This window comes from Carcharodon carcharias, chromosome 3, assembly GCF_017639515.1.
Source record: "Carcharodon carcharias isolate sCarCar2 chromosome 3, sCarCar2.pri, whole genome shotgun sequence".
In the NCBI taxonomy this organism is placed as follows: domain Eukaryota; kingdom Metazoa; phylum Chordata; class Chondrichthyes; order Lamniformes; family Lamnidae; genus Carcharodon; species Carcharodon carcharias.
In genome coordinates this window covers 137,207,303-137,230,169 of record NC_054469.1, presented here as the reverse complement: position 1 = coordinate 137,230,169, position 22,867 = coordinate 137,207,303, and the positions used below count along the sequence as shown (strand labels likewise).

The window sequence follows — 22,867 nt, the reverse complement described above, 5'->3', positions numbered from 1 at the left end:
AAGTCCTCTTGTTGTCCTGGGCCACATTGCCTGCCAGCAGGAGGATCTCAGCCATCAGGTACTTGAGACGGTGGCCAGGTAGACAGGGGCTCCGGCCCCAACACGCTTGACATAGTGCCCCTTGCATAGCAGCCAATGGATACGGCCTACAGGAAACTGGAGTCCAGCTCTGGAGGAGCAAGTCTTGACCTTGGTGCGCCCTTTGCCTCTTGTTTTACCGCAACCGGGCATCTTGTTGCCCCTGCTGAAAATCTTTGTACAAAATTATGAGGGGCATAGATAGGAAAAAACTTTTCCCCTTGGTGGAGGGATCAATAACCAGGGGGCATAGATTTAAGGTAAGGGGCAGGGGGTTTAGAGGAGATTTGAGGAAAAAAAATTCACCCAGAGTGTGGATAATCTGGAACTCACTGCTTGAAAGGGTGGTAGAGGCAGGAACATCAGAACATTTAAGAAATATTTAGATGAACTCTTCAACCTCCATAGCATGTAAAACTACAGACCAAGTGCTGGAAAATGGGATTAGAGTGGATAGGGGCTTGGTAAACGGCGTGGACACGATGGGCCGAAGGGCCTCCTTCCGTGCTATAAAACTCTAAGACTTCTCAACAGCAATGTTCTGTATTCTTCCAATTCTATCCACCAACTCGCCCTCCCCCCGCCTAGATTTTAGGCAGGCGGCTACACATGCGCAGAGCGCGGAGATAGGGGTTGTTGGGATGGGGGAAGTGTTAGAGCCGGAAGCGATCGGAACTCGGAATCGAATGGGTAAGTGAGGGGAGCGCGCGGGTACTGCGTCACGATGGGTCGGGGGCTGCTTGGTCGGACCCCTGCTCACATCAGTCCTCTCGGGGGCACTCGGCTGTGCGTCTGTTGGAACCCCGCCGGCCGACCCCTGTCCGAAACCTCCGGGATCGGTCGGCCGGCTGGTTGGACTTCTACTCGCAACCGCCGGAATCGGCCGGTTGGCCGGACTCCCTACGAGGTTGCGGTTCCCCGTTTATTGCGCGGAGTCGAGCAGCTGCTCCGCGGAGAATGAGTACGCTGGGAAGTGAGCGTGACGGGCGGGTGGGACGTTGGCGTTGGGTAAAATAAGCGGTTGCTGGTCTCCGGTGCCTGGCAGTACAGAGGGCTGGTAAGCATATCAGACAGCAAATTGAATGCACTTGGCAAGGGTTGTTAGCTAACCGTTATTTTGGCTGCAGTTATGACCAATCTGCTGGCTATGTCTAATTATATCTAAAAACAGAGATAAAAACAAAAAACTGCGGATGTTGGAAATCCAAAACAAAAACAGAATTACCTGGAAAAACTCAGCAGGTCTGGCAGCATCGGCGGAGAAGAAGAGTTGACGTTTCGAGTCCTCATGACCCTTCAACAGAAGTGTTGAAGGGTCATGAGGACTCGAAACGTCAACTCTTCTTCTCCGCCGATGCTGCCAGACCTGCTGAGTTTTTCCAGGTAATTCTGTTTTTGTTCTAATTATATTTAGTTGGGAGAAAGGCAGCCTTATATCTGCAAGTCTCATGGTAAATATGCTCCTTATACAGGAGAGGGAGTAATATTGGTCCATATTCTGCAATAGTAATCACACTGGAACTGTCAGCATTCAGCATTACTCTATTGAAATTATCTTCAACATCTGAAATGCACATATAAGGAAATTTGGATTTATTCATTCATGGCATCTGGATGTCGCTGAATAGGTTAGCATTTATTGCCCATCCCTATTTGCCCTTGAGAATGTGGTGGTGAGCTGCCGCCTTGAACCGCTGCAGTCCATGTAGTCTAGATACACCCAAAGTGTTGTGAGGGGGGGAGGGGAGGGGGGTGCCAGGATTTTGACCCAGCGACGGTGAAGGAGTGGCAATATATTTCCAAGTCAACATGGTGAGTGACTTGGAGGCAAACTTCCAGGTGGTGTATTCCCTTCAGTGTATTGAGGTGGATAGAAAACTGATCGGCTGACAGGAAACAAAGAGTAGGAATAAACGGGTCTTTTTCTGAATGGCAGGCAATACCACAGGGTTCGATCCTTGGGCCCCAACTATTTACAATCTATATTAATGACTTGGCTTCAGGGATAGAAGGTACTTTAGCTAAATTTGCAGATGACACCAAAGTAGGTGGGAAAGTAAGTTGCAATGAAGAAATAAGGAATTTACAAATGGATATGGAGAGGTTAGGTGAATGGGCCAAAATTTGGCAGATGGAGTTTAATGTGGATAAGTGTGAGATTATCCATTTTCGTCGAAAGAATAAAAAGATGACTTATTTAAATGGAGAGATGCTTCAGTGCAGAGGGATCTGGGTGCCCTCATGCATGAATCGCTGAAAGCTAGTATGCAGGTACAGCAGGTAATAAGGAACGCAAATGGAATTTTGACATTTATTGCTAAAGGAATAGAGTATAAAAATAGGGAAGTGTTGTTGCAACTGTACAAGGCATTGGTGACACTGCACCTGGAGTACTGTGCAGAATTTTGGTCCCCTTACTTGAAGAAGGATGTAGTTGCATTGGAGGAGGTTCTAGTTGCATTGGAGGAGGTTCATTAGATTGATTCCAGAGCTGTGGGGTTCCTCTTATGAGGAGAGATTGAGCAGTTTAGGCTATACTCGCTAGAGTTTATAAGGATGAGAGGAGATCTAATTGAGGCATATAAGAAACTAAAGGAAATAGACAAAGTAGTTGTGGAGTGGATGTTTCCCCTTGTGGGGCATTCTAGAATGAGAGGCCATAGTTTTAGGCTAACGGGTGGTAGATTTAAATCAGAAATGAGAAGGAATTACTTTTCTCAAAGGGTCGTGAATCTGTGGAATTCACTACCTCAGAGGGTATTGGATGCAGGGATGCTAAATAAATTTGAGGAGATAGACGGGTTTTTAATTAGTAACGGGTTGAAAGGTTATAGGGAGAGGGTGGGAAATTGTTGAGGGTGAAATGAGATCAGCCATGATCGTATTGAATGATGGGGCAGGCTCGAGGGGCTGAATTGCCTACTCTTGCTCCTAGTTCTTATGTTCAACTTGTACATTACTAGATGTAATTCTGTGCTTCCCCAGAGGCTGCAGTGTTGCGGTGTCCTGGAGAAATCGTTTGAATTGATGAAGGCCCATAACTTAACATCTCTGGGACGTCATATGTGGACGGGGGGGTTCCTCCAAAGACGCACTGGGGGACCATCCCTGGCAGTTCCCACATAAGCATTGCACAGCAAATGCCCAGGAAGTTCAAGCTTAGGTTGGGTAATTGCCCTGCACTTGATACTATAAATTAAATCACAGTTTGGATGGTTCCAACTGTCTTACAGGAATGGTATCCCCAGAAAAGTTAGAAGAATTAAAACCACTTCTGTCTCTGGGTAACTATTGTCCTGAACCCCCACGGGACTCTGAACAACAACCCCAATCTCGACACCCCTCTCCCCCAGACATTCCACAAACATTCATTTGTGACACCACTGACGCACAGTGGCAACAGTGTGTACCATCTACAAGATGCACTGAAGTAATTCACCAGGCCTCCTTAAATAATACCTTCCAAACCCATGCCCACTACCATCTAGAAGGACAAGGGTAGCAGATACATGGGAACACCGCCACCTGGAAGTTTGCCTCCAAGTCACTCACCATCCTGACTTGGAAATATATCGCCATTCCTTCACTGCCGCTGGGTCAAAATCCTGGAACTCCCTTCCTAACAGCACTGTGGATGTACCTACACCATATGGACAGCAGTGGTTCAAGAAGGCAGCTCACCACCACCTTTTCAAGGGCAATTAGGGCTGGGCAATAAATGCTGGCCCAGCCAGGAAAGCCCACATCCCATGAATGAATAAGTAAAACTCCACTGTCCACCCAACACCCCTTCCCCATCCACCCACCCACCCCCACCCCACTGTCCACCCAACACCCCTTCCCCACCCACCCACCCCCACCCCACTGTCTACCCGACTCTCTTCCACCCCCAGGCAACCTGTCCGGTCCACCCGAAGCTTTCCCCCCATTATGATATAAATATTCCGATCTTAAAAAAAAATTAAACAAGTTTGCTTATCTTTGCTTTTGCTTCAATCTTAACCCAATCATCATCATTTATGTCACCATGTGGAAATTTAAAAGTGAATATCGTTAAGTGCTTTTAGCTTCCTGGTTTATGTATGAATTCTTCATTGAGATTTGCTGTTTATTTGTTAGCTAATATCAGTACAGCTGCACACCAAGACATCACTTTATTTGGCACCTCATTTTAAACTACTGTCTGAAAAAGGAAATATCATGTCACAGAGATCACTAGATCTTTCTGGGCAACACTGCACAATCCAAGCTCTTGAGCGTTATGTAAATACTATTGCTACCTGGAATAACACTTGTAATTGTTGCTTAATAGTACACAGGTAACTTTTGTATTTGTTGATATACATGTTTTAGGTTCTCATGATTTTAGTATGGCACTGAACAGTGGAAAATTATTAAATGCAGTAAATTTGTTTTATCAAATAAACCTGTTGGATCCCATACCCTGGTTTGCTGGGACTAAAGGATCCAGGCTGCATGCTTGTTTCAGAGTGACCAAGTTGGTACCATAGACAGAGAAGATCACTAGACAGTTCTTAGAAGAAACACGTTCTGTTTATTTATAAAAGGAACTCAACAGCTACACTTCAGACTCTAACTCAAGACCACTGATTACAGAGGTAGCCCTTGCTACTCTGTTATTGGATACCAAAATCATGTGATCTTTTATTTCAACATTCGCCTTAAAGGTATATTGCACATCAGATTACTACCTCCCTCCCCCTTTACTCAGATACATTTTACAATTTTTCTCAAAATATCAAAGTTTTCACACAGATAAGTAATTTACAAAGTCAGTCTTTCTGGGGCTTTTCTTATGTGTGTAGAACATCTCAGCTCTACAGCTTCTGATGTTTGATCCGGAACCTCCTTCGCTAGAATTGTCTGAGCATTCGTCTCTTTGGTAGGTACCTGCAAATCTGTCGTCTTGACTCTTTCAGATATATTCGACCCTTCAGACACATCTGTACTCAGTTGAGCTCTTTCAACAGGAGACATTGGCTCAGTCGTGAACACTGGTGGAATCATTTCTGGGTATTTTGTTTCTCCTCTTATATGATCCACATGTCTCTGTAGGACTCTATCTTTCACTTGATAGGAAAGAGGTCCAGTTATTGAACTTATTTCACCAAACAACCATGTTGGTCCTTCTCTAAAATTCTTCACATATACCTTCTTTCCTACATTAAACGTCCTGTCACAACTGTGCTAGTCATGTCCAGTTTTCTGATTTCTCTCCACCTCCCGCCCCGCCCCTTCTGAAGTTTGGCATAATTAGGCTCAATCTCGATTGGAGACTGCGCTTCATCAACAATTCCGCAAATGTGACACCTGTTGTATGATGTAGCTTGTCAATTGTAACAGGAGATGTCAGTGACTTCACTTCATATATGTCCATCCATTTTGAGTGAGCATCGACGATAAGTAGAAACATTGATCCCATAAAAGGTCCCACATAGTCAATGTGTAATTGCACCCATGGCCTTCCTGGCCACTCCCAAGGGTGTAATGGAGCTTGCTGATACTGCATACAACTTCTCACTAAGTTCTCTATTTCTCCATCCATCCCAGGCCACCATAGATAGCTGCGTGCTATGGTCTTCATTTGGGAAATTCCTGGATGTGTGCTGTGAATTCAGACAGCAATGGCTTTCGTCCTTTTGGAGGAATAATCACTCAGGCTCCCCACAATAAGATACCTTCCTGGTTGGTTATCTTGTATCTTCTCTGAAAATACGGTTTCATTTCATCAGATTCCTGTTCTCGTGACCAACATGAAGAACTTACTCTTGTACTTTGGATAAGACTGGGTCTCGATATGTCCAATCGCTAACCTGTCTAGCACATGTCAATGATGAATCCAGGAAGTTCAGTAATAAAATGAATTCTTAAGGAGTTGGAACATTCTCACCATTTACTTGCATGGGCAAATGACTAAGCACATCAGCATTTGCAGTTTGACTTCTGGGCCTATGGGTATACTCACATGCTGCCAAGATCAATGTCCATATTTGTATTCTTGCTGAGGCTATAGGTGGTATAGCATTGTCTTGACTGAACAATCCCAGCAATGGCTTTTGGTCCAATATGATAGTAAAATGATGACTATACATCCTGGTGAAATTTCTTAACACCTAAGATGATTGACAGGCCTTTTTCTAACAGAGCACACCTTTTCCGCTGTATTGAGTGTACTTGATACGTATCCTATAAGCCATTCTGATCCATCTTCCGTTTGATGGGAGAGCGCTGCTCCCACTCCATAGGGAGATGTGTCACATGTCAACACCAACTCTTTCTTCAGGTCAAAATGCACTAGAAGGGTAGATGATTGCAACAACTGTTTCACTTTTGTGAAAGCTTCTTCCTGTGGTGTTTGCCAAGACCATTTTCTTGAGAAAGCAACACACTGGTGCTAGTTCTGTTGACAAATTAGGCAAGAAGCACCCATAGTAATTGATCGTCCCCAAGAATGATTTGAGTTTGGATGTATTCTTTGCTGGCACCTCTCTAATGGCTTTCACTTTTTCCTCAACTGGGTGTAGGCCTTGTGAATCTCCCTTGTGACCTAGGTAGGTTATCTTCTTCTAGAATGTGAACTCTTTTTATAAACACGATCCCACCTGCAAAAAATGTTTCAAAACTTCTTCCAAGTTTACCAAATGTCCCTTTTCAGTGAGTCTTGTCACCAGAACATCATCTAAATAAACTACAACATGGGGCAGTCCCTGTAGTAAACTTGCAATGGTTCTTTGGAATATGACACAAGCTGAAGATACGCCGAAAGGTAAATGGGTATATTAGTATGACCCTTTGTGTGTATTAATGGTAACGTTCCGGGAGGCCTTCCCTAATTCCAATTGTTGATAAGCATGACTCATATTAGGTTTCATGTAAGCAGTTCTACCTACCTGTTTAGTATACAAGTCTTTTTGGTAAGGGTTGTCTGTCGAACTTTATTGACTGTTAATTTGTAGTCTCCACATATTCGAACATATTCAAACACTTTGGTCAGGTTTGAGAACAAGCACAATTCTGAAAATTGCACTGGTTGTATCACTCCTAGTTTTCCTAATCTGTCCAGTTTGGTTTCTACCTTTTCCCACCTTGCATAAGGCACTGGTCTAGCCTTCATGAATCTGGGTGTTGCTTCTGGGTTCACATGAATTTTTGCTCGTAGCCCCTCGATCTTTCCAAGTTCGTCCTTGAAGACTGAGGCATGTTTTTGTAGTAGCTCTTAATAGCCCATTAGTTCTCAGTTGGCAGATTTCAGCCCATTCCAATTTAATTTCAGCTAGTTTCATCCGAGGAAGCTAGGTCCCTCGCCTGCTACCACCATCAAGGGTAATTTCACTGTTTGACCTCTGTAGTGTACTGTGACTTTACTTATGCCCTTATGTCTTCTCGGTGTAAGTTTTCAATTTGGCATCTGTTTCTTCCAAATTTAGTTACGTTCCCCGTGATTCAGGTATTTAAAAGTATGCTCACCTATCACCATAGCGGGCACTCCTGTATCCACCTCTATTTTGATTGGCCTCTCATTCACTCATGGTTACATAGGTTCGACCTTTAGATTATACGACGAATAAATATCTGAATCTATTACTTCAGGTTTTTCAATGCTGTTGATCACATTGGGTTTTTGCTTTTGTTTGAAAGTCTGCCTGATTCATGACAATGTCTCATGAGTTATCAGTTTCGATGACAGAAAAACATTCAATTTTTTTAAACTGTGGTTCATTACAAGGCTATCTGCTTCCACCTCTGTTGCCATTATGCCATGTTTTAGCTGCTAAGTTTTTATTTTGCCTGCTAATGGTGGCTGCTTCCCACTTCTGAGTAAAGCTTGCACTTTTGTGCTCCTTTTGGCTGAGGCTTCCCACCCAACATGGAGGATGGTGTCATTTTGTACTCCCTGTATGGCCTTTGAGTCCCTCACTGCACCTTCCATTGCCAGCACAATTTCCAATGCTTTCTGAAAATCCAAATTTGTTTCAGACAGTAATCTCTTCTGAATCGCTGTTTCTGAAGGTCAAAAATTCCTATGTTGTGAGCCATAACTGGTCCTGGCTTAAAACCTTTGTCCAGTTCTTTAAAAAAAATAATTTTACAGATTAGCCAGGATGATATATTTTTATAAAAATATAGAGTGAGATCTTAGCCCCCTGACACCTCTCTTTTCCTTCCTTCCTTCTAAAGCAAGTGAAACGTGCCCTGCTTAGTAGGGAAAATCTTCACACATCCAACTCAAAAAACCAGCAGCCTTTGTTGTCTGGTAGAACAACCGAAGTTTGCAAGTCAACAAGGCAGCATTCCAGCTGTTCAAGGCTGACAGCCAAAGACAGTAAAGGAAAATAAAGGACAAGTGGGTGAAGGGAAAACCGAAGAGGTCCAACATTATGCTGGCCATCATGGCATGCCTTGTGGCTTTTGAAGCTACTAGGGGCATCTATAGACCAAGGTCAAATGTACAAAATCCTCTTTGCTCATCTTAAGGATGACAATGCCATCCATCAATGCAGGAAAGAACATTTACAACAACTCCTCAACCATGAATCCACAGTGGAAGCTGATACTCTCCAGGTTATTCCACCACACCACACACACACACACACACACACACCACCCCCTCCCACCCGCAGTATTCTGTGATGGAATCTATGGGTGAACCACCAATGATGGGAGGGCAGCAGATAGATGGGAACACTACCACCTGGAATTTCCCCTCCAAGTCATTCATCATCCTGCTTTGGAAATATATCGCCGTTCCTTCACTGTCGCTGGGTCAAAATCCTGAAACACTCTCCTGAACAGCATTGTGGGTGTACCTATGGACTGCAGCGATTCAAGAAGGCAGCTCAACACCACCTTCTCAAGGGCAACTAGGGATGGGCAATAAATGCTGGCCCGGGCAGTGAAGCCCACATCCCATAAATTAATAAAAACTTATTTGAAAAAAAACAAGCAAGCAAATAGATGAAAAACAACAAAGCCTGTGGCTGATGTCTTCAAAGCTGGTAGCTTTTGCTCACATCAAGACTCCATGCATCTGTCTTACGGATTTGGGAGGGAAAAAAAACTCATCCTTCCCCTTCCTGCAACAGTTGTCACTGTCTTCAAGGGAGATATATCATGCTGTGGGAACTATCGATGTATTTCCCTCTTGCCCGTAGCAGGGAAAATGCAAACATGCATTCTCCTGAATTGCCTACTTCCTGTGGCTGAAGAAATCCTCCCAGAGACACAGTGTGGCTTTAGAACTTCCAGAGGAACCTCTGACATGGTTTTTTTTGTTGCCAGACAAATCCAAGAAAAATGTTCAGAACAACACCAAGAACTCTTAATTGCATTCATCAACCTGGCTAAAGCATTTGACTCAGTAAATCACGAGGCTCTATGGATTGTACTCCAGAGATTTGGATGTCCAAGAAACTTCTTCACAATCCTGCATTTTTTTTTCATTCATGGGATGTGGGCATCACAGGCTAGGCCAGCATTTATTGCTCATCGCTAATTGCCCTTGAAGGTGGTGGTGAGCTGCCTTCTTGAACCACTGCAGTCCATGTGGTGTAAGTACATGCACAGTGCTGTCAGGGATGGAGTTCTAGGATTTTGACCCAGCGACAGTGAAGGAACGGTGATATATTTCCAACTCAGAATGATGTGTGGCTTGGAGGAGAACTTACAGGTGGTGTGTTCCCATGCATCTGGTACCTTGTCCTCCTAGATGGTAGCGGTCATGGGTTTGGAAGGTGCTGTCTAAGGAGCCTTGGTAAGTTGCTGCAGTGCATCTTGTAGATGGTGTACGCTGCTGCCACTATGTGTTGGTGATGAAGGGAGTGAATGTTTGTGGATGGGGTGCCAATCAAGTGGGCTACTTTGTCCGTGATGGTGTCAAGCTTCTTGAGTGCTGTTGGAGCTGCACTCTTCCAGGCAACTGGAGAGTATTCCAGCACACTGCAGACTTGTGCCCTGTAGATGGTGGATAGGCTTTGGGGAGCCAGGAGGTGAAGTTACTTGCCATAGGATTCCGAGCCTCTGACCTGCACTTGCAGCCACAGTATTTATATGGCTAGTCCAGTCAGGTTTTGGTCAATGGTAATTCTCCCAGGACATTGATAGTGGGGGATTCAGCGATGGTAATGCCATTAAATGTCATGGGGCGATGGTTAGATTGTCTCTTGTTGGAGATGGTTGTGGCCTGGCACTTGTGGCGCAAATGTTATTTGCCACTTGTCAGCCCAAGCCTGGATATTTTCCAGCTCTTGCTGCATTTGGACATGGACTGCATCATGATGCTATGACTGCAAACTGTCTTGAGTGGGAGACCTGAAACAGTCCATTTCTAAATCCAGAGAGCTGTCAAGCAAGGCTGTGTCATAACCCCCTTCCTATTTACAATCTGCCTGACAGTGGCTATTCACCTCATCAAAGATCAACTGCCCTCTGGTGTGAGTATTAAAGACTGGATAGATTACAAATTCTTTAACATGAATTGCCTCTATGCCAAAAACTAAACTGACCACCATAGACATCATGGTCTAAAGTTTGCGGATGGCTGCAGTAATGTTGCCCACTCTGCACCAGATTTGCAAGCTATTCTTCATCTCTTCAATTCTGCATACAAGAGGCTCAGTCTGTCCTTGAATGTTGCTAAATCAAAACTCCTATCAACCCAGACCTGTACAGTTGAATATTGTTCCTCCCATATATGTTGAAGGAGACACTCTGGAATATGTTGAACACTTTCTATGCTTAGGCAGCCTCTCTCAAAAGGCACCCATTGATGAGATCTAACAGCAGATCAGCTGCGCCAGCTCAGCCTTCTGCAGGCTCTGACAGTGAGTGTTTGACAACAAAGACCTCCGCAAATCAACAAAAATCCTAGTGTACAGAGCAGTTGTCACCGTGCTCCTGTACTGCAGTGAGACCTGGACTGTGCACCAACGAGACATAAGAGCATTAGAAAAATTCCATCAGCAATCCCTTTGCTGCATCCTCTGAATTCAATGGGAGGACCATTGAACAAACCATCCCCCTTAAAGCCAATTCCACGAACATTCAGGCAAAACTCCTGCAAAATCAAATACATTGAATTGGACACTGTCTTGATGGCTGAAAGTTGTCTCCCCCGCCAGGCATTGTTTTCTCAAATGGCCAGCATTCCAGGGAAGAATAAAGAAAATGCTATAAAGACACACCGAAGCTCTCGTTGAAGCCCAGCAAAATTGACATTAATGACTGGGAGGAGCTTGCTACCAATTGTTAAAACTGGTGACAATTTATCCATCAAGCTGCACCATGCTTTGAGTCCAAAAGCCTTGATGATGACACAGAGCAATGGCAGAGAAGGAAAGAAAAGGAAGCAAATCCTACACTTCGGATCCCACTACATTGTGGGGCAGCTCTTCAATCCTGCATACAAGAGGCTCAGTCTGTCCTTGAATGTTGCTCAATCAAAACTCCTATCAACCCAGACCTGTGGGATCCAGGTTCAGCCTGTTTAGTCATATGACTTGCGAAAAGGAGGAACTGAAATAAATTAATATTAATAAAGAGCTAGTGCTCAAAAAATTAATTGGTTTTGAAGGCTGATAAATCTTTGGACCAGATGAGCTACATTCTTGAATGTTGGATGCACTGGTGGTTGTCTTTCAAAATTTTATCGATTCTGCAAGTGGGAGTGTAAGTTGAGGAGGATGCAAGGAGGCTTCAGTGGAATTTGGGCAGGCCAAGTGAATAGGTAGGAAGACAACAGATAAAATATAATGTGAATAAGTGTGAAGTTATTCACTTTGGTAGAAAAAACAGGCAGAGTATTTCTTAAATGGTGAAAGGTTGGGAAGTGTTGATGTCGAAAGGGACCTGGATGTTCTTGTTCATGAGTAACTTTATAATAGATTCTAGCATTTTCCCTATTACCCGCATCAAACTAACAGGTCTGTAGACGTCTCAGTTTTGTTTTGAAGAATAGTCATAAGGACTCGAAACGTAAACTCTGCCTTTCTCTCCACAGATGCTGTCAGACCTGCTGAGTTTTTCCAGCAATTTTTGTTTTTGTTTCAAATTTCCAGGATCAGCAGTATTTCGCTTTTTTCTCAGTTTTCTCCCTCCCTTCTTAAAAAGTGGGGTTACTTTTGCTAATTTCTAGGTGCAGCAAGCAATTAGGAAAGCAAATGGTATGTTGGCCTTCATTGCAAGGGGACTTGAGTATAGGAGTAAAGATGCCTTGCTGGAGCCTTGGTGAGACAGCACCTGGTGTATTGCGTACAGTTTTGGTCTCCTTGTCTAAGGAAGGATATACTTGCCATAGAAGAAGTGCATTGGAGGTTCACCAGACTAATCCCTGGGATGGCGGGATTGTCTTATGAGGAGAGATTGAAGAACCTCGGTCTATATTCTCTAGAATTTCGAAGAACAAGAGGTGATCTCATTGAACCTTACTAAATTCTATCAGGTGTAACAGGGTAGATGTGAATTGGATGTTTCCCCAGGCTGGCAAGTCGAGAACCAGGAGAGACAGTCTCTAATAAGGAGCAGGCCATTTGAGTTTGAGATGATTGAGAGGATCTGATTGAAACTTACAGAATACTGAAAGGCCTGGATAGAGTGGATGTGGGGAAGATGTTTCCATTAGTAGGAGAGACTAGGACCTGAAGGCACAGCCTCAGAGTAAAGGGAAGACCTTTTAGAACAGAGATGAGGAGAAACTTCTTTAGCCAGAGAGTGGTGAATCTATGGAGTTCATTGCCACAGAAGGCTGTGGAGGCCAGGTCATTGAGTGTATTTAAGACGGAGATAGATAGGTTCTTGATTGGTAAGAGGATCAAAGGTTACGGGGAGAAGGGAGAATGGGGTTGAGAAACTTATCAGCCATGATTGAATGGCGGAGCAGACTCGATGGGCCAAATGGCCTAATTTCTGCTCCTATGTCTTATGGTCATATGGGAGGAATTTCTTCACTCAGGGTGATGAATCTTTGGTGTTCTCTTCCCCGGAGAGCTGTGGAAGCTCAGTCATTGAGCATGTTCAAGACAGAAATCAGTGGAATTCTGGATACAAATGTCATCAAGGTATATGGGGATAGTGAGGAAAAATGGCACAGAGGTAGATGTTTAGCAATGATCTGTTTGAATGGCGGAGCAGGCTCAATGGGCTGAATGGCCTACTGCTGCTCCTATGTTCCTTTGAAGATCCATGGTAGAAACTCGTGACCCTGAATAGATGTCATCCTCGAATCGAGGGTCAGCTGACAGAGTAGGGAAAAATTGAGCTTACAGTTCTCATAGCCTTCTTAGAGATATGGAATTTGGAATCTTGAAAATTGCCCAAAGACCTAATTTAAATGAGAACCTGTAGTTGGCATTATGAGTATCTTTCATATAGACTTTTTTTGGTGCTGCATGTTCTATCATCTGTAAATTTGAGATCACCTAAAACTCTGCTTTCTTTGTCCTAACTTGCAGCAAGTCCCTTTGCCTATCATCTCTGTGCTTGTTGGCTTATGTGACTCCCAATTAACAATGCCCCGATTTTAAAATTCTTGTATTTTTTTCCAAATCCCTTCATAGCCTCCTTTCTCCCTGTTTCTGTAATCTTCTCTAGCACCACAAGCCTCCATCTGGAAGGACAAGGGCAACAGATGCATGGGAACACCACCACTTGCAAGTTCCCCTCCAAGCCATGCACCATCCTGATTTGGGAATATATTGCCATTCCTTCACTGTCACTGGGTCAAAAACCTGGAACTCCCTCCCTACCAGCACTGTGGGTGTACCTACATCACATGGACTGCAATGGTTCAAGAAGGCGGTTCACTACTGTCTTCTCAAGGGCAATTAGGGATGGGCAATAAATGCTGGCCTAGCCAGCAATGCTCACATCCTGTGAGAGAATAAAAATAAAATACCAGTTCATTACACCTAAGCACAGACTTAGTGGGATTTTACACTAACACATTGTGATCAGAAAGCCATTTTGGGGCAAACTCTCTACAAGTGGTCTAGAATTGTCTGAACAGGGGAAGGAGCCATGTGTATCCTTAATGAATCTGACTTGGCAACATTTATTTATTTAATTTATAACTAAATTATAATTAAAACTTAGCATTAAAAATTTATTTATGCAGGAATGGAAGAGCCGTAACTTTTTCTGGCATGTTTCATGGGTATCTATCACTCAAGTACAACGTCACAATGCCGAGCATTTTGGTGAGAGAACACCTTGCAGCTTCTGGAGGAGTAACTTGAACAGCAACTTCTTGAATTCCATGCCTTATTGCATATGTATGGCTGCCAGAAGTTGCTATTTATTCTTTGCAATTGAAATAATGGTCAATAGTAAAATCTGGGTCAATTGACTGCAATTTTAGACTCTAATTAAACTGAGATAGAGGTTTGGAATTAAGGTTCATAACCTATCACAACAGGACATCAGACATTTGTTTAAACTAGGATCTGAGAAATTACAAATTTCAATCGGGGTAAGTAAAACAGTCATTGAAGTAATGAGAGTACTAACACAGAGCAGGTCTACAGGCAGTTTAAACAAGCTAAGAATTAGATTTTGAAAGAGGGCTGATAGAGATCTTTTTAGACCAGGGATGGGCAGCTAAGACTGGTTGCTTGCATTTTCTGTGCCATGTGGGATTGTTATGATGTGGCATATGATGTGTGCCAGGCAGACCAAATCCACAAGGGAAACTTGGTCGCGTTATTGCAATGGTTTTGCAATTTGTATTTATTACAAGAAGATATGTGTGCTGAACTCAGAAGTAATAAGTTCACAAAGACCTTTAACGATTTTAAAAATTAAGTTAAAATATTTATTAACAAGACAAAAGATTTTAAGCACATACATAAGACTACAATTACTTACTACTATAATAACTCCTAAAATTCCTAATTAACCTGACCCCCAGTTACACCCCTTTTAAGGCAACAACCCAAAATAGATTTTAGATTTAAAACAGCCAGCAAGTTCATACAATACCCACTTGACAGTGGGATTCCAAATGGCTTTTCCCCAACTTCAGTTTTGTTAAATAGCAGACTTATGCACAAATGGCCGGCGGCTTCATTAAGGCTATTTCTCGCACTCCTGTTAGATCTTACGTGGCCTTCTCCCACATAGCCATTCATTCCCCTTTATTTATATTTCTCTCTTTTTAATATGTAAATTCTGTTGTTCCATATGTCTTTGAAACTGTATTTTCCTCATAGTATAAAAACTTTCATGTTGCCAATATTGTCAGTTACCTTTGGGAAAAATAAACACATTCCTTAGCCTTGCTTATCTGGCTTGTAAACAGACCAAGATCCCTTTGAAATCCAAATCCTTTCATTTATCTAAAAATGCAAATTCCCTTCGCAGCTTATATGCCAAGCCAGCATCCATGTTTACCTATTAACATGTCAAGCACTGAGCTTCTTTTGATGATTTCAAGCTTGCAGTCTACTTGACTCCACATGTAATTAAATCACACAGATCCAACTATACTTACACCTATAAACTATTTCATAATAAACCAGAAAAATAATATGAAAATGATTATGCTTTAATCACAAGGAACCTCAGGGCACTTTGTATATAGGGTGACTACATGTGTAGGAAGTGTCTCCAGCTGCTTGAGTTTGAGCTCAGGATCACTAAACTTGAGGGGCAGCTGGAGTCACTGGGGAGAATGAGAGTTTCCAGGATTGTATGTTGCAGGAGGTGGTCACCCTACCAACTGAGAATTCAGGATTGTGGAAGGGTGGCCATCCAGAAGAGTAGGAAGTGCAGGAGTCTTCCGGCTGTGTGCCAGTCTCAAACAGGGACTCAGTATTGGAGACTGCTGGGAGTGTCAGTACCTTGAAGGAGTACTGTCCAGACCATGGCAGCAATGGACGAGAGAATGTACAAGAGGGAACAGCAAAGAATAGAAAGGTTAAAGAAGATTCTATAGTTTGGGGGACAAGTGGGCTTTTATGTAATCATTATAAGCCCTGCATGATGTGTTGCCACCCTGGTGCCAGGATAAAGGACATCATTGAGAGGGTGCACATCATTCTGCAAGGGAAAAGGAGTGAGCCAGATGTTGTGTCATTAGCCATGAGGGCAGGCATTAATATCCTATGGTCAGATTTTCAGGAACTCTGGAGGAAATTAAAAGGTAGGACCTCAAAGATAGTAATCACTAGATTACTCCCAGTGTCACATGCTTGTGAAAGTATTAATAGGGTGATCATGAGGATCAATGTGTGGCTTGAGGCATAGACAGGAGATGGGGATAGAACAGCAGAATGGGTCCGATACTTTGCTCATTGCCAGCATGGACTTGATAAGCTGAAAGGTCGCTTCCGTGCCATAATGTTCTCATAATTAACACAAGAAATTAGAAAAATTCTCCTGTCCTCTTTTAACTGCCACCTTAAAATTTGTGGGCTCTAGTTACCAAACCAGTGGAAATACTTTTTTTCTTATTTATCTTATCAAAACCCTTTAAACTATGAACACCTGTATCAGGTTGTCTCATGACCTCTTCTTTGAAAAATCACCAATTTCTCATATCCAAAGCCTCTCACGTTTTAGATTATCTTGGTGTTGCAGACATTGTGGGGGGGCGGTGCTGATTAATTTAAACAGTCCTGATTTGTCCCCTCACTACCCATTCATAAAGGTGCTTTTGATTTCTGACTTCCCCCTTTATAAAAAGTGGCACAGTTTTCCCAACCCTTCAATTTGGAGCAAGCCAATCCTCTATTAACCTCACAGCAATCTCAAGGTAAGGTAAAATAAGAGGATTGGTTTATTTTTACACACACAACGCAAGACGGGGTTTTGCAATGTTTGCCCCTTTTTGCACTCATGCAATAAAAGAGGGATAAGGGAAAGAAAGAGGTACAGAGCAAGACCACGATAAAAATAAGAGTTATGATTTCACGTGAGTCCAGAATCAGAAGCCCCATGGGGGTATTCCTTGAGAGGTTAGCAGGCTGAAACTTTTTGCAGGGTGACCTGTCTTCCCAGAAGCAATGATTTCCTCCCCGCTGGAAGAAGGCATGTCGAAATGAATGACTCTTATAGGCACAGATACAGGAGTTCCGATGTTCCGGTAGTACACAGCATACATTAGGGCCAGGCACTTTACCTGGACAGAGCTCTTTCTGCTGCTGCCTGTTGGTAAAATGATAGACTGCCTGGGTTCAGTTCCACATGGCAATATTACAGGCTCTAGCAGCTTGGGGGAGGTCATGTGACATACCTCCCACTCCTCCTCCTGGGTTTTGGACAAAAGATGTATGTTTCCAGGTCTGGAATCTTGAGGCGTTTAGTATAGGAGACAGGGTCCTTTTGTGCTTGTAGACATACCGCCTCTGCTGGCTGGAGCTGTCCCATAGAAATGTAAAGGTGCATTTCTTCGGAACTTGATTTCCTGCAGTCATGGGGCATTAGCACCTCTTTAAAGATAATGAGGTCCCTGCTGGCTTCTGAAGGTTATAAATTCCTCTGCTATGAATAATGGTTAGTCAAGCATGTCACGGTAAAGCCTTTGTCCATTTTAAAAATAAAATAATCATTTCATAAAGTAGCTAGGTTGATGTAGATATATATTTTCCTTCCTACCTTCTTGGCGGGACATTAGTAAATCTCTTCTTTACAATCTTTCAAGCTTTGACATCCTTCTGAAAATAGAGTGCCAAAATGAGGTACAGTATTCAAATTGAGGCATAACCTACTGTTTGTGAATGTGTCACATTGTCTTTTCCTTTGCATTCTGTGCCCCTGTTTCTAAAACCTAGGATTGTTTATGATTGTTTTTAATGCTTCATCATCAACTTGTATTATTTTTTTAAAATTGTGTATGGGAACCCTCAAGTCTCTTCTGCTAGTTTACTGCTTTTAAAGTTTTATCAATTGGTATGTGTTTCCTCTCTCTGAAATGTATCATCTTAATCTTAACATTGTGTGTCAGCTCTGGCTCAGTTGGTAGCACTCTTGCCTGAGTCACAAGGTTAAGGGTTCAAGTCCTGTTCTGGGGCTTGAGCACAAAAAGCAAGACTGGCACTCCAGTGCAGTACTGATGAGTCATTAAACTATGAGCCAACCTGCCTGATTAGGGATATGTAAAAGATCCCATAACACATTCGAAGAAGCATAGGGAGCTACCCTGTGTACTGGTCAATGTTTGTCCCTCAATCAACATCATACATACTAACACACGAAATAGAAGCAGAAGTAGGCCAGTCAGCCCCTCGAGCGTGCTCGACCATTCAATAAGATCATGGCTGATCTGTGTGTTTCGAATTCCACATTCCCAACTATTCCGATAACCTTTGATTTCCTTGTCCAACAAGAATCTATCTACCTCTGCCTTAAAAATATTCAATGACCCCGCTTCCACCGCCTTCTGAGGCAGAGTTCCAAAGTTGCACATCCCTCAGAGAAAAAATTTCTCCCCATCTCTGTCCTAAAATGACAACTAATTTTAAATCAGTGCCCCTCAAGTTCTGGACTCACCTGCAAGGGGAAATGTCCTTTCCATGTCCAACTTGTCAATATCGTTCAGGATCTTTTAGACTTCAATCAAATTACTCCTCACTTTTCTAACCTTCAGTGGAAACAAGCCCAGTCTGTCTAACCTTTCCTCATAAGACAACCTGCTCATTCCAGGTATCAATCTGGTAAACCTCCGCTGAACTGCCTCCAATGCATTGACATCCTTCCTTAAATAAGGAGGCCAAAACTGCACACAGTATTCTAGATGTGGTCTTAGCAATGCCCTGTAAAACTGAAGCATAACAATCCTTACTTTTTTGTTCAATTCCTCTCATAATAAAGGAAAACATTCCATTAGCCTTCTTAATTACTTGCTGTACCTGGGTACTAACCTTTTGTGACTCATGTAGTAGAACACCCAGATCTCTCTGCACCTCGGAATTCTGTAGCCGTTCTCCTTTTAAGTAATACTCTGCTTTTTTATTCTTCCTGCTGAAGTGAACAACTTCACGTTTTCCCACCTTGTACTCCACATGTCAGATTTTTGCCCACTCTCAACTGATTTATATCTGTCTGCAAACTCCTTAGTCATCTTCACGACATATTTCCCACCTATCTTTGTGTCATCTACAAATTTAGTTACCATGCCATCACTACCCTCAGCTAAGTCATTGATCTAAATTGTAAAAAGTTGAGGCCCCAACACAGACCCCTGCGGGACTCCGCTATCACATCCTGCTAATCAGAAAAAGACCCATTTATGCATACTCTGTTTTCTGTCAACCAGCCAATCTTCTATCCATGCTAATATATCACCCCCTACACCATGAGCTTCTATTTTCTGCAATAACTTTTGATGTGGCACCTTATCAAATCCCTTCTGGAAATCCAAGTACAGTAATGTCTACAGGCTCCCTTTTATCCACAGCACATGTTACCAGTTCAAAGAATTCCAATAAATTGGTTAAACATGATTTCCCTTTCACAAAACCATGCTGACTCTTCCTGGTTACCTTGAGTTTTTCCAAGTGCCCAGCTATAACCTGCTTAATGATCAATTCTAACAACTTCCCCCTGATTGAGATCAAGCCAACTGGCCTATAGTTTCCTGTTTTCTGCCTCCCTCCCTTCTTGAGTCATAGAGGCCTACAGCACAGAAAAAGGCCCTTCGGCCCATTGAGTCTGTATCGGTCAAACAAGTACCTAACTATTCTAATCCCATTTTCCAGCAGTGTGCCCATATCCTTGTATGCTATGGCATCGCAAGTGCACATCCAAATACTTCATAAATGTTATGAGGATTTCTGCCTCTACCACCACTTTTAGGCAGAGAGTTCCAGATTCCCACCACCCTCCGGGCACCTCAGCACCTCCAGCTGTCGCTCAAGCTCCAAAAATCGGAGCTCAAGTAGATGAAGCTGGTGGCACTTCCTACACATGTGGTCAGTCAGAGCGCAAGGAGCGTCTAGGACTTCCCATGCGTTGCAGGTGGTACATAACATGGGACTGAGCTGCCCTGCCATGCCACTGGTTGAAAAAAAAACCCTTATAAGTTAAATACGGTAAAAAAAAGTTGTTATTTATGTACTTTAAATAAAAACTAGAACCCTCACCTTTCCTTAGCTTAATCTATTTTAAACTGGAGAAAAACACTTACCCACTACTCACCAATCAGCTCTCACCTTTGTGCTGATGTCACTTTTTGAAACTTCCCCGTATTCACGCTGGTTCTGATCTCTCCGCTGCGCTCTCACGCTGTTTTTTGATGTCACTGTTGTTATTTTCAACAAGAACTGACTGCAGGACACTCTTCCCAGGCTGCTTCATCGTGATGCTGACTGCAGGACTCTCTTCCCAGCTTAAGGAAAGGATCAAACTTAAAGGAAAAGCATATGACTGCTCAAAGATTGACCAGAGGGGTTATATTTGCTACTTTTCAGTCTGATGAAACCTTTCCAGAGTCAAGCAAATTTTGGAAAGTTAACACCAACACATCTATTACCTCATTAGCCACCTCTTTTAAGACCCTAGGATGAAGTCCATCAGGACCTGGCTGGCGACTTGTCAGCCCGCAGCTCCATCAGTTTGCTCAGTACCGCTTCCCTTGTAATTGCAATTTCACCAAGTTCCCCTCTCCCTTCCACCTCCTGAGTTACAGCTACTACTGGAAAGTTTTTTGTATCCTCTATAGTGAAGACAGAAGCAAAATATTTGTTCATTTATTCCTCCGTTTCCTTATTATCTACATTTAACTCCCATTGTCACTTGCTAGAAGACCAGCACTCACTTTACTTACTCTTTTCCTTTTTAAATACCTGTAGAAACTCTTGCTGTCCATTTTTACATGTCGAGCTAGCTTCCTCATGCTCAAATTTATTTCTCTTGATCAAACTTTTGGTCATTCTCTGCTGTTCTTTATATCCAGACCAATCATCTGACCTGCCACTCATCTTTGCGTACTCTTATGCTTTTCCTTTAAGTTTGATGCATTCCTTAACTACCTTAGTTAACTGTGGATGGTGGGTCCTCTCTTTAGAATTTTCCTTTATAGGAGTAATATACTTATTCTGAGTATTCTGAAATATCCCCATAAATGTCTGCCAAGGCTTCTCTATTGACCAATCCCCTAGCCTAGTATACCAGTTCACTTCAGCTAGCTTAGCTTTCATGCCCATATAGTTGTCCTTATTTAAGTTTCAAATACTAGTCTTAGATCCACTCTTCTCCCTTTCAAACTGGGTGTAAAATTCAATCATATTGTGCTCACTGCTACATAATGGTGCCTTCACTCTGAGGTCATTAATTAATCCTGTCACATTACATGATATCAAGTCTAATATAACCTGCTCTCTAGTTGGGCCCAGAATGTACTACTCTTAAAAAAACTATCTCAAAAGCATTCTATGAACTCCTCATCCAGGCTAATACTGCCAATCTGATTTTTCTGGTTTATGTGTTGATTAAAATCACCCATGATTATTACCATCCCTTCATCGCAAGCACCCAATATTTCTTCTTGTATACTTTGTCTTACATTGTGATTACTGTTAGGGGGCTTGTAACTACTCCCCACTAGTGACTTCTTTCCCCTATTATTCCACATCTCCACCCAAACCAATTCTACATCCTGATCTCCTGAACCAAGGTCATCTCTAACTATTGCACCAACGTCATCCTTGATTAACAGTGCTACCCCTCCACCTTTACCTAGCTTCCCATTCATCTTGAAGGTCATATACTCCTGAATATTCAGGACCCAATCTTTGTCATCCTGCAGCCACATCTCCATAATGGCTATTAGATCATATTTATTTACTTCAGTGTGCGCTATCAATTCGTTTACTTTGTTATGAATGTTACGCTCCTTTTTGTTATCTTTGTAACATCTAGTCTTGACTGGTGTATTCTTGGGTTTTATCTCTGTCCCTTCCTGCTATTTTATGATCCTCATTTACCATATTACTATTATGGTCTCCTGCCTTGAATCCATCCTTTGGTTTGCTACATCCACCCAAGCTTGATTCTCGCCCCCCCCCCCAACCTCGGCCCTGCCAAACCCCCATTTAGTTTAAAGCTCTCTCAACTTCCCTAGCTATGCGATTCGCAAGAACATGCATCCCAGCACAGTTCAGGTGTAGACTGTCCCAATGGTACAGCCCCCACTTTTCCAATATTGGCGCCAGTGTCCTACGAAGTGGGGAACCCACTTATCCCACAACTTTCTTTGAGCAATGTATTCATCTCTCATCAAATTTGCCTTTGCCAATTTGCACGTGGCTCAGATAATAATCCTGAGATTATTACCTTTGAGGTTCTGTTTCTTATTTTGGTGCCTAGCTTCTCGTACTGACTATGCATAACTTCTTTTCTTGTTCTGCCTATGCTGTTGGTAACTATGTGGACCACGATGACTGGATCCTTCCCTCCCACTGCAAGTTCCTCTCTAGCCCTGAGCAGATGTCCTGAACCCTGGTATCGGGCAGGCAACACAACCAGCCTTCTGAACTCTCGCTCTTTGCTGCAGAGAACAGTGTGAATCCCCTCACTACATTGTCCCCTACTATCACTATGTTCCCCTTTGCTCCCCCAGCTAGAATGGCTTCCTGAACCACAGTGACGTGGCCAGCCTGCCCACCCACCTTGCAGACTTCGCTTTCAGCCACACTGGTTGTAAGCACTTTAAACCTGTTTGACAATTGCAAAGTCTGAAGCTCCTCCACTGCTGTGCTCGTTCCCATTACCTGCCTCACCGTCACATCCTCCTGCCCCTCACTGCTGACCAAAACAGATGAGCCTATTCTAAGAGGCA

The 22,867-nt window shown here is 43.0% G+C and overlaps 1 protein-coding gene across 10 annotated transcripts in view; it reads left to right on the top strand.

Moving 5' to 3' along the window:
- Window positions 1-687: 687 nt before the first annotated feature.
- The window catches only part of LOC121275620 (alpha-1,6-mannosylglycoprotein 6-beta-N-acetylglucosaminyltransferase A-like), a 110,471-nt gene continuing 88,291 nt past the window's right edge, over window positions 688-22,867 (top strand). For 7 of the 10 annotated variants that reach the window (XM_041183104.1, XM_041183102.1, XM_041183103.1 and 4 more), the window contains exon 1: window positions 839-1,135. The gene's annotated coding sequence lies outside the window, so the exon portion shown is untranslated. Of the gene's footprint in view, window positions 769-838; window positions 1,136-5,092; window positions 5,113-14,268; window positions 14,289-22,867 lie in introns of those variants that run through there. The other 3 variants (XM_041183095.1, XM_041183097.1, XM_041183098.1) reach the window with 3 other exon arrangements.